The sequence below is a fragment of the Diceros bicornis genome, chromosome 14, assembly GCF_020826845.1.
Source record: "Diceros bicornis minor isolate mBicDic1 chromosome 14, mDicBic1.mat.cur, whole genome shotgun sequence".
NCBI classification, from domain to species: Eukaryota; Metazoa; Chordata; class Mammalia; order Perissodactyla; family Rhinocerotidae; genus Diceros; species Diceros bicornis.
In genome coordinates this window covers 38,592,866-38,605,888 of record NC_080753.1, presented here as the reverse complement: position 1 = coordinate 38,605,888, position 13,023 = coordinate 38,592,866, and positions in this window count along the sequence as shown.

The following is a 13,023-nucleotide window of genomic DNA, read 5'->3' as shown; positions in this document are numbered from 1 at the left end:
GAGGTGTAAGCCATGCGTAACAGAGTCACAGATTCACTTACTCTACAATCAGATGCTCAAAGAAAATATGTTCACTGCTACTTTGACTTGATCTGATATTCCTTGTGAAATACATCACTAAGGGCAGTTGGTTTCTGCTTTCAAGTGCTGGAGTGTCTGGTATCTATAAATATCTACCTACAAGATTATTAATAGAATGCAGATTTTGATTAAAGATTTAAGTGAGTGGTACAGATACTAATTGCTAATGTGGGCAAGAAATATTTACAGAATAACCTCTTATTTCATTTTCATTTTTATCCTGATTTTTAGAGCCCTTTAGCCGTCCCATCTTGGCATTTATCAAAGGCTGCACTTAATATCTGCCCCCTTCTAAGTCTGCTCTTCTCTTCTCTAGGGTTCCATAATTAAGTATATGACATTAGTACTCACTCACCCAGGTACCACGGATGTCGTCTGTGATTCCATCCTTCTACCACCCACCTCTAATCTCTCTTGAATCTCTTTGTGTCTCACCACTCCTTTGCTATTACTATCATTTAGATCACAGTTCTGTGATGGTGCCTGGTTGCCCATCACAGCCTCCCCTCAGCCCCGTAAGCCCTTCTCCAAATCACATCCACCGTGAGAGTCCTAAAGAGCAAATCAGCATCAGCTATGCAGAAGGTAGAGACAGTATGTTATGAAGCATCATAAATAGTGGACTGTATGTGGGTTTTGGCACCAGAAAGTCTCTGAATTCCAACTATGTGACCTTGGGCAGATCAGCTTTCTTAGCCTGGCCCACACTCTCACCATAGCCCTCAGTACCACACCACGGCACAGTTAAGAAATAAGAAATAGTGAGCCCAAGGGAAAGGGTGAGTGACTCCCTAAGACTAGAGCAGAACTGGCCCAGGCTATACAACCAGTAACTGCTCAGGAAGTGTTGGAGAAATGAGCTAGAAGGAACCTGGTTCCCTGAAGACTTTGTGGAATAGAGCCCTGGAAATTGCCTACCTCCAAAATTTACACGTGAGGACAATAAACTTCTATCTTAAGTTATTGCTTCTGAGGGAGAGGGAGGGATTGAGCCTTTGTTACTCCCAACTGAACCCAATTCTAAGTGATATATCATTGATTCATATCAGGTCTCCTCCTCCTAGGCTAGGAGATGAAGTTGGATACAGGAGCATAAGTTTTGGACTCCTATTTCTCCCGCTCTCGCTCGCTCTCTCTCTCTCTCTCTCTCTCTCTCTCTCTCTCTCTCTCACACACACACACACACACACACACACACACACACTCTTAATGAAAATTTTTATAGCACTTATAAGACACTGTTCTAAGAGTTTTACAAATTTTACATTATTCATATTCCCATTCTATAGATGAGGAAACAGGGATAAAGAGATTAAGTAGCATTTCCAAATTCACATAGCTAGTAAGTAGTACAGCCCATGGGGCTAATACTGAGTACTCATTTGTTTTATGGTTTTTTCTAGTTTTTATTCTGTTTGTACTTCTCTATACAAATCCCCAAAAAGTCACATTGCAAGAGAGGTCAACATCTTTGTAATTGTGAAGGGCTGTAGTTTAGGAAAGCATTCCAAAATTTCCTGCAGATCTATACCAAGAGAATGATGTTTTTGTCCATTCTGCCCCACCATTGTACTGAACACCTATGGTACTTCTGTCCACACCACTTCTATGGTGCTTCTCCAATACTGCTGCCTTACGTGGTAGTTATTTGTGTTCAGGTCACATCCTTTACTAAACAGTAAGCTTCTGAAGAATCTCTTTTGTAACCAAAAGAGGACTTGAAATTAATCTATTTGCTGTACCATTCAGGATATTGAGAATACATTGAGACTTGATGGGAAAAATTAGCGATCCAAAAAAATTGTCTTATCTTTAAAGTGCACTTTAGAACAGTGGAGTATGATAGTAACCTCAATGGGAAAAAAAGACAGAATAATTTGGGGTGAGAGATGAAGACAAGTGGTGACTTTACAACTTCATTGGTAAATTTATGCATTCGAAGAGGCCCAGGCACCCTTTACTAATCTGGCTGGCTCCATGAAACTGTTCAACTGAATCACCATAGATTTTTCAAGGCAGGACAAAAATGATTCTGACCAAGTCTTCCTGCATTCCCCACATTGAGGGATCAAGAGACTCTCTATCAATAACTGGATAGAAAGTTAACATCAGTCTGGTGTGCCTTTGTGCCTAGATACTCTAAAACCCAAGCTCAGAGTGCATCCTTCCCTCATTTTATACTGTAATGTTCTTTCTTCACTGTGGTTTTGCTCCTTTGCCATTCAGGACAAATCCCAAACGGATACGGAACTCCTTGCTCATGTGGAGTTTCTAATGTTTTCAGAAGGAAGGAAGTGCCAAATCCAACTGTCTGATAAAAGTTTCTCTCCAGGATACATTTACCAAAGTGTTCAGGTCCACTAATTCTATGGCTATGCTTGTATATAATTGGAATTTGTCTTCCAAGGCAGGGCGCCTGTCAGTGTCGATGCAGGGTCAAGGTCTGTTTTATTTATTCTGTGATACTCAGCTCCTGTCTTACACACAGCCTCTCAATAAAATTTGCCGTTAGCCATAAAATATGGGTTCTGACCAAAGACACAATCGGTTTTCAATGTAGTAGATGCACTCCTGGTGTAAGAATTAAGCTCTTCATTTCTTCTTTCATTGATTCAAACAAACTTATTCAGGCTCTGCCCAAAGACTTTCCATTACACCACCAATTAGTATTTTTTTTTTTTTGGCTTTTTTTTTCTTTTCTTTTTTTGATGGGTTTTCTTATGCTCAAGAAATGTCGAGCTCTGATCCAAGGTGTTGCCCCACTCCTCCCACTGATAGGGCCTCTCGCCCATGTGGACCCTCTGGTTGTGGGCGGAGCGCTGGTGGAAGGTTTGCTACACTTATAAGGCCTCTTGCCGGTGTGGACCCGCCAGTGCTGGACGAGGTCAGAGCTCCTGATGACGGGCTAGCGCAGCCTTCACACGTATATGATCTGCTCCCGGCGCTGACACACTGGTAGAGCACGTGGTCAGCCCTGAGGAAGAAGGCGGTTGCCTGGTCCCCTGCGGCGTCGAGGCTGCAGCAGAGCAGCGCATGCGACCGGCCGCCCGTCCGTGCGCCTGCCCCTGGCTGCGCGAAGCTTCATGGTGCTCGGTCAGGTCCAACCGCTGCCGCAGTGCCTTCGTCCCGTCAGCACACGCATATGGCTTTTCCCCAGGGTGGATTCTGGGGTGAGTTGGGAGGCCTAGGCCTGGATAAAGCCCTTCTAACACTCACCACACGTGAACCTTTTTCCCACGTGGGTTTGTTCCACTCCTTTGCTAAGCTACATTCACTGCTTCTGTAGCATTTGGGGCTCTCAGAAACTTTTATTCGAGATCCGCATAGAATTGTTTTAGGTTTCACTTCAAGTGTTTCCTGCTCTAAGGCCAACTTCTCTCGCTTGCATTTAGTCTCCGTGTTTCCAGTCTTGGATTCTTTTTTTTTTTTTTTTTTTGGTGAGGAAGACTAGCCCTGGGCGTGACTGTCTGGGATACCAACCTGAGAACCCCAGGCCGCGGAAGCCGAGCACGCACTTAACCGCTGCGCCGCCAGCCGGCCCACCAGTCTTGGATTCTTTACCTGAAATGCAAAAGAAATTTGTCAGTCCTTCCCCATCCTAGGGAAGACAGAATGAATCAAGTAAAATAAAAGTGTAGTATGCTTGAGCACGGGTAAATGCCTACAAAATATCACTACCATATGCCACTGACAGGAGACTGGGTCCTGGCAAATTAGATTTGCTAATTGTTCAAGCAGGAAGGACACACCTATAGAAGGGCTAGAGATCAACCATCATGAAGATAACAAGAGGATATCGCCATGGCCTTGGGACTTGGTAGCCAAGGGAAAGTGACTTACTGAACAGAATTTGGCATTTTTAAAGAGCGGAAAGGAGAATGCTGTAGGGTAAAACCTAGGCTGTGAACAGGGGTGCGACCAATAGTCTGACGTGTCAGGAGAGATGCCAAGCAGTAGCAACCAGTAGTTGTGGCAAGTAAAAAAGGCTGAAGGAGGAGATGATGAGCCTGTTAGAGACATGGGATGGCGTGATGAAGGAAGACTGCAAGGAAGTAAAGAATGGGGCAAGTTAATCAGATGAACTGGAGGACATCCAGAGAAGCTTGACCAAAGCAGCCAAGGAGGTGAAGAGTGGGGCACAGAGGATAGACTACACAGCCGCTGGTAGTCCTACAAACTCAGTCAGTTGTAAAGGGATTTAATAACTTGACTCATGAGCAAGCTGTATGGAGTTACTAAGGGAATTGTAGACATTTTTGAGAGTGAGAAAGAGGACAAGAACTTTAATTCTTTTGTCAAAGATAAAGCATCAGCCTGGAAGGACCATGGGTGTGACCCAGTATACACATGCTTGTGTTCTTCTAGTCTAATGACTAGAAGTGTGAACTAGAAGCAGGCAGTAGGGAGCTTGTGATAAAAGAGGACAGAAAATATTCTGCTGAAGCCAAACACTGAATCACGGGGAGCCACTCCGGATCCTGACAGAACCCCTTTGTTAAAGAGAAAAGCACAGGCCCCAAATGGCATCTCTTGTGCTAAAGCCCATGATACCAAACCTAGAATTAATATCTAACCCAATAGTAGTTTCAACCTTTCCTAGAACTGTAATCTTAATTGACCAGTCTGGAATTTTCTGGCCAACACCAAAGAGGTAATCCATCCCCCAAAGAAAGAAGAGGTAATCTGCATGATGAAGACTCCTGTTCCCTTCCCCCTAAAGAGATGTCGTGGCCTGAAATAATCCTTTCTTTTCTTTTGCAAATAACTTTCTTGCCCCACCCTCCTTCCCATAAAAAACCTTCCATTTTGTACAACCCCTTGGAGCACCCCTCTAGTTGCGAGATGAGACGCTGCCAGATTCACGAATTGTTTAATAAAACCAATTAGATCTTCAAATTTACTCAGTTGAATTTTGTTTTTTAACACTTTACTTTCAGGCTTTGTTTAAGGCTGTGGAGTTAACAAAGAAAATTGACTTTTTGATCCCTAAACTCTGACATGTATGTATAAAATCTAAATTTTTAAATTTAGGAATCACTCACAATTGTCTTGTTGACTGCTAATTGTTATCTGGATATCCATGCTTAAATGAGACACATTAAATAATTCCCTTTATCACAGATGCCAGGAAAATAGTCACTGAACTGAAACCAGAAAGTCACAAATTGCCTCAAACAAATAAATGTTTAGTCTATGGTGGGGACAAAAAGGAATTAAAAAATATGGATATGGTTTGCAGATGATTCTTTTTCTCTGCATTCTGACCTTAAGGAAGCCCCAAGAATCAGGGAAGGGAGCTAGTTGGTTGAAAGGAAAGTAAAATGATGTATAATAATCTCACTTGAGGTAAAGGAACGGAGTCAAGGGAAAACCATGTAGAATGGAGGCATTTATGATAATTTGGGCTTTAAGGTGCAGATCAGCAAGTGTGGAACTAAAACAAGTTTGCTAAGTGGTAAGAATATGCAGAAGAGATCTGGGATTTGTCGACCAGGCACAAGGGCTAGGGGTGAGATATTAGGCAGCTCATGTTTTTCTTCTAGAGCCAGAGGACTGGGAGATGTAAGGTGTGGACATATAAAGCAGAGGTAGATCAGGGAAAAGATCAGAAAAGAAAATTCAGAGAGCAGGAGCAGGCAAGGTGAAGAGGTACAATAGAGCCCAGGTGCTGTGTTACACAGTGATGAAGATGTAGGTTTCAAGGCTAGGGTGCTGTGAGAGGTCAGGGTTCCAAGCTGGATTGGTCACCTTGTGGAGTTGGCCTTCTGATGATCTGAGCTCCCAGAAGCTGCTATAGCTGTGGGTTCCCCAATCACCTAGAATCCCTAAGGGATGTTGCCAAAGTTGTCCAAAATCTAGATGTGGTGTGCTCACCAGAGGTCTTCCTAAATATTCCACTTTCTTCCCTTGAAAACATATGAATACCAACATGGCTCCCTAGAGGTCTCCTGAGTCAGTAACAAAATTAGGCAGATGTGAGCGAGGAAGCTGTAATTAGCAAAGGAGATTCTTCAAACAGAGTAGGCCCTGATTATTCTCTCATCCCCAGTGCATGGGAAGAAACAGCCACCAGGAAGAGTCCTTTAATGTTTTTTTCTTTAGTGCTTGTGTTGCATATCTTGCTCCTTCCCTTTAAGGAGGTGCCTATAGTGCAGACAGAGAGAGTGAGCCTAAGACAAGAAAAGCCACACTTAACCTGGGAGACCCTTGCTGAGAAGTACACAGTGTTCTTAGTATGGCCCTATGTTGTGTTTAGAATTGTGCACAGTAGCTATGTAATGACATATACACATTTACATCCTGATGCAAGGATGTCCTTAAGCTACTGTGCAGCATTCTAAAAAGGTCACATCCACACTCTTTCATGATGAAGGCTATAGTCAATTCTCTCCAGTCTGTAATGGTTAAACTAAACACAGGCCACTCAAATGATAGGGCAAAACTCTGAAAAGTGACTCCTGACGATGAAAACACGAGAAAAGAGAAGAAGCGGCCAAACACAAGAATAAATTCTTTGTCTCCTGAAGGAATGGGTAGATATTAGTTCTGCCCACATATCTTCATTCATTTCTTCAACTAATAAATATTTTGTAGCCGTGAAGTGGTGTGAGAAGATAGATAAGGCAGGGTTTTGATGAAAGGGGAAATTAATAAAAATGGGCCCAAGGATCCCCTATATGTCTCTAGTTGGCAGTGCTTTCTATCCTGTGTCTCGGAAGAAATTCTGTTCCTCACATGTCTTTGGAATGGCACATGGTTTTGAGGTTCACATTTGACCTAGGTCTTTATGGGCTGCAGCTGGATGACTGAGGATGCCCACAATGCTCTCAGGGGTGATTCTTCCTTCAAGATTATGTCCCTTTTATGGTGATGGGCTGGAATCTGAATCAGAGGGTTTCTTTAGAAATTATTATGGGAATTGGGGTTAAATCCTTTGAGAAGAGACTTGTGAGACACGGGGCTGGGAAGAAGGAATCAGTGTTTTACTCGAACATTCAAGGGCTGCAGGGGTGATATTAGAAAGTTGAAAAGAAAACTCCAAAAAATGATTGATTACTTCAGCTGAGCCCAGTGGAGGTAGAGTTTCTCAGAAGCGCTCCCCCACCCACCACCAACGTGTTATTGCCCTTCGTTCTGGCTTTCTACCTCCCAGCCTTCCACCTGCCCACCTGCTCTTGATCCAGCAGTCTTTCTCTTCTACTCTCCCCAAAGGTCACAGCCTCCTCTCCACTGTCTGGGTGATGTTCTCTCACCGAGGCCTGGAGCTCCTCGGGCACGACAGTCAGGAAGTGCTCCAGGATCTGCTCCTTATTGTGGTACTCTGGCTGCAGCCTCCAATGGCGGATTTCCCAGAGATGGCTCAGAGTCACTCAGGCCAAGGGAATCCTGGTAGGGAATCCTGGTAGCAGAAGTGCCTGAAGTGCTGTCTACAGATTTCCTGGTGTGAAGGACTCTTTCCTGGAAGGCTGAATTCGTGATTCCAAGTGAAGCTGTTTTTCCCACCTTGACTTGTGTAGCCCTTTTCTGTTCCAGAGAGAACTGGCATGGCCACAACTGAGACTTCTCTTGGTTCTCCAGCTGGTCTGAGCTTCAATAATTTAGTAGCAGGTTCACTCTGCCTGGAGTCTGGGATTCAGGAAGACTCCCATTCAGCATCTTATCTTCAGAAGTAGTCCTAGTTGTGTATGTATAAAAATACATATGTGCACACACACACATAGGAGAAGGGATTAATATCCAGAATATAAAGAATTTCTACCCACCAATAAGGAAAAGTTAAAAAGCCCAAAGGAAAACTGAACAAAGGATATGAATAAGGAATTCACAAAGGAGGAAAAGCAAATGGCCAATAAACATATGAAAAGATACATGATTTCATTAGTATTCAGAGATTAAAAATAAAACCAAGATACCATTACATACGTAACAGATTGGCAACTATTTGGAAGTTGATAACATAAATATTGGCAAGGATATGGGATATGGGAATGTAAATTGGCACAGCCAATTTTGAGGCACTATAGTATTAAAATTTTCAATGCACATATGATGTGATATTTTAATTCTATCATCCCCACTGTCCTTGAGAACTGGGATTCTTGACACAGGAGAAAAGTATGGTAGGCAGCCTCTAAGATGTCCTCCAATGATCCCACTTCCCAGTATTCAAGGCTGTATATAATCCCCTCTCTTTAAATAACTTGCTTCTAACCAATAGAACATGGCAATGTTGAGGAAATGTCACTTCTGTGAATAGGTTACAAAAAATTATGACTTCTGCTTGCTAGCAGATGTTCTCCCTAGGGGAGTTTGATGAAGCAAGCTGTCATGTTCACAAGGAACATGACATGACAAGGAACTGAGGGTGCCCTCTTGCTAACAGCCAGCAAATAATTGAGGCCCTCAATCCAAGAACCCTCAAGGAACTAAACTCTGTCAACAACCATGTGAACTTGGAAGCAGATACTTCCCTAGTCAAGCCTTCAGATGAGACACCAGCCCGACCTTGATTTCAGTCTTTTTTTTTTTTTAATTTTTTGTTTATTGCAGTAACATTGGTTTATAACATTGTATAAATTTCAGGTGTACATCATTATACTTCTATTTCTGCATAGATTACATCATGTTCACCACCCAAATACTAATTACAACCCATCACCACGCACATGTGCCAAATTATCCCTTTTGCCCTCCTCCCTCTCCCCTTCCCCTCTGGTAACCACCAATCCAATCTCTGTCTCTATGTGTTTGTTTATTGTTGTTATTATTTACTGCTTAATGAAGGAAATCATATAGTATTTGACCTTCTCTCTCTGACTTATTTCACTTTGCATAATACCCTCAATGTCAGTCTTGAGAGACTCCGAAGCAGAAGACTCAGCTGATCCATACCTGGATTCCCAACACATGGAAACTATGAGGTAATGTGTGTTGTTTCAAACTAAGTTATGAGGTAATGTGTGTTGTTTCAAACTAAGTTTTGAGGTAATTTGTTACACAGCAATAACTAATACAAGAGGAGAACAAGAGTAAGAGGGAAGTAAATACAGTCATGCACAGCATAACAATGTTTCAGTCAGTGACAGATAGCATATACAATGGTGGTCTCATAAGATTAGTACCATAGAGCCTAGGTGTGCATTAGGTTATATCATCTAGGTTTGCGTAAGTACAGTCTGTGATGTCCGCACAATGACGAAATCAGCTAACAACACATTTCTCAGCATGTATCCCTGTCATTAAGCGACACATGACTGTACCCTACAGTTCTGAATTTGAATTGGAAGTATCAATATATATATACAACCTAGGTCTTTCTACTGAAAAGGCTTAGAAACAATGACCAGCTGAGAAATAAGCCTCCCCTAGCACCCAATTTGTGGTCTTGAAATTGTACTTCCCCTAGAAGAAATCAAGGCTGCTTGGAGATGTGGCTGAATCCAGGTCTGACACAGGAAATATATGACATGAGCCTGAAACATCTTGTCACACCGTAAAGCAAGGAAGCTCCTGACTATGAAGGTCTCATGTCAGAAGGACACAGGAGCTAACTTGAAGAGCTTCCCACCTGAAGATGGGAAAATTTGAGCATCAGTCAAGATAATGACAGCAATGGATTGAAACACTTCAAGTATATTTACATCCCTGAGCTCATAATCACTCTTACTTAAAAAAATTGGATTGGCCACCACTGGAGAATGCTAGGGAACCAACTAAGTATTTTGAAAACTGGTAAACAAAAGGAAACAATCCAGCATTTATCTTGCCTTTTCCATGTGAACCAAACCACTCGGTAACTAAATAGTGACAAGAAAAAGTTTCTTTTAATAAATGTGTTCTTCTAGTGAATAAAGAATGAATGATGTAATTAGAATATCACAATTTTGCCACTCATTAGGAATTAATGGATAGAGTACTATTCATCAATGGCTGCTAACATCACAAAAAGAAACCAGACATTCCTTCCTGATGAAGGAAAACAACACCATGATGAAGTGGTCTTGCCAAAAAGGCTGATTATGTTCAAGCCTCTAGATTGAACTACCAATTCCCAGGAAATACAGAGACAGCGAAAGATGTTAAATTACAATACAGGGAGGCATTCATCAAAATGCAGACTTTGGGCAACTACAGGATTAACAACCCCCCACCTGACCATGCCCCAACAAATACAGTGCAATGGGGAAAAAAGAAATGGAGGAGATATCTAATTAAAAGAGACAAGACTGGGGCCGGCCTGGTGGCATAGTGGTTAAGTTCGAGCACTCTGCTTTGGTGGCCCGGGGTTCGCAGGTTGGAATCCCAGGCGCAGACGGACACACCACTCATCAATCAAGCCATGCTACCGTGGCATCCCATATACAAAATAGAGGAAGATGGGCACAGATGTTAGCTTAGAGCTAATCTTCCCCAGCAAAAAGAGGAGGATTGGCAATGGATGTTAGTTCAGGGCCAGTCTTCCTCACACACACACACAAAAAAAGATAAGACCTATCAGCCACATTTTGTAGACATCATGGGGATCCTGATTCAAACAAATGTAAAAAAATTAAGACATTTATAAGAATTGGAATGTAAACACTGGATATGTAATAACATAGAGAATATTAAACTTTTAGGTGATAAAAGTATTATGGCTATGTTTCTAAAAGAGTCTTTGTTAGAGATACATACTGGAATATTTACAAGTAAAATAATACAGCTGGGATTTGCTTCAAAATAACAAGGGAAGGGAGGAAGTGGACGCGGATATACATGAAACGAGACTGGTCATGAGTTGCTAATGTTGAAGGCGGATGGATATGTAAGGGTTCATTATACTATTCTTTCACCTTTTGTTAATGTTTTAAACTCTCTGTAATAAAAAACTTTTAAGAAATGTACATATGCCGTGGTCCTGCACTTAACACTTGTGGTCAGGGAGGCAAGTACAAGACCTGTCACTGCAGTGTTGTTCCTAACATGTAGTGAAAAACAGGACTCAACCTCAATGTCTATCAAGAGAATCGCTAAACTAACTGTGCTCTCAGTTCTAACTAGGGCAGCAGTTAAAAGGCATCCAGTGCAGCCTGACAGCTCTGACGCAATACTCTGTAGCTTCTTATCTGAAAGGGGCAAGAGCACAGAGTGTGCCTCTAACACCTACAAGCTGTGTGACCTTGGGCGAGTGACTTAACCTCTTTGTGCCTCAGTGTTTCCCCTTCCCATGGAGTTGATAATCATGTTTAGATCATGTTTGACGATTAAATACCTGTTAAGCCATTAGAACAGTGCCAGGATCCTGGTAAGCGCTACAGAAGTAGTAGTAGTCGTCGTAGTATTGTATTTAGCGCTACAGAATCTAGTAGTAGTAGTCGTAGTATTGTATTTATTCCTGAAACGCCGGCATTTATCCCGCCTTGGTTCGTAGCGCATCCGGCGGATGCCGCTGCCCTCGCCCCGCCCCGCTCGTCCGGGGACTCACCCTGGGCGGGACCAAGCTCGGCCCAAGGACTCTGGTACCTGGGCAAACGTGGCATCACGGACCACTGCCCCCTCTGCCGCGCGCGGACACTTCCGCTGCCTTTCTACGAGGCTCGGAAGCTCTCTCATCTCGTTGATTTCCTCGCTTTGGGCTCATCCAGGGCAAAGAGGTTAAGTAGAAGACTCTCTCCCTTGCCCCCTGCCCAAAAGTCCTGGGACCTCCCCGTTGGACGTGTGCCTGGCTCTTCCCTTCTAATTCCTAGCCCCACCCCACCCCCCACTTGCCCCACAAATGGATTTCGTTTTGTGATCAGAGGAGCACCAAGAAACCTAGAGAAGAAGGGCTCACCTGTATTGCCTAGGCAACCTCTTGAGATCTCTACTTACCCACCTGGCCTTCAGGTCTCTCTACAAGGGCACAGGGAGGTGAAGTAACTTGTCCACAGTCACACAGCTAGATAGTAACTAACAACAGCTGCGCTGTGCTACCAAGTTGCAAACTTGACTCTTCTTCCCATTCTCCTCCCCCTCCACTTTCCCAGCCCTTCAGTCCCATCAGGCTTTGGCTGCCTGCACTCCCTGCACCGCGCCACCCTCACTCCCCAGCCTCACACCCAACCATAAACATTACCCGACCCTCCAGGAATCTATCCATTTGTTCCTCGTGTTCCAACAGGTTAGCTGCCCACCCCCCCCTCCCCAATGCTTTCAGGACACAGCTAGTGTCAAATAATTACTCTGACACCTATTTGTGTAGCATCATCTATGTTTTCTAGATGAGGAAGAAAAGAATAATTTTCCAGGTAGGAAAACAAAGTTCCCAGGCACTTAGCAGGAAAGAGCGCCAGAAGGGGAATCAGTCAGTCTCGAATACAAACCTTTGCCATCTCACAGGCATTCGATGTGGAGTGGTCACTTCATTTCACCACGCTCAGTTTACTCAACTATAAACGTGAATGGAAGATACCTATGCCTTCCTCTTCTAGGGTTATTGTGGGGATCATGTGACAAACCCAATGGGAAAGATATTTTTATCCCATACTTTAGGGCCTTCGCCCTGGCTGATCCCTCTTCCTAAATGTCCTCCTCCCAGACAGCCTTCAACTGACTCCCTGACCTCCTCCAAATCTTAGCTCAAATGCCTCCTCCTAATGAAGCCTCCCCTGACCACTCTATATAATGAAACCTCACTCCTCCTTTATCCTGCTCCACTTTCTTCTGTTTCCAAATCACTTTATCACCTTCCAACATGGTGGACCAGATCAGTGAAACAGAATCTGAAAAAAAGCAAAACATCCCCAAATGTTTATCAAATGTTTATCCCTTCAATTTTCTCTTTACTGCAGGCTTGCCTATCAGGCTCTTTCTTCTTCCTGTCTCTCTCCTCCTCTCTCTCACCCATTGGGTGAGAGGCCAACAGATTATCTGCCATTCTTTGCTCTACCTTTACCCCTTTGGCCTCTGTTTGGTGGCTGCTTT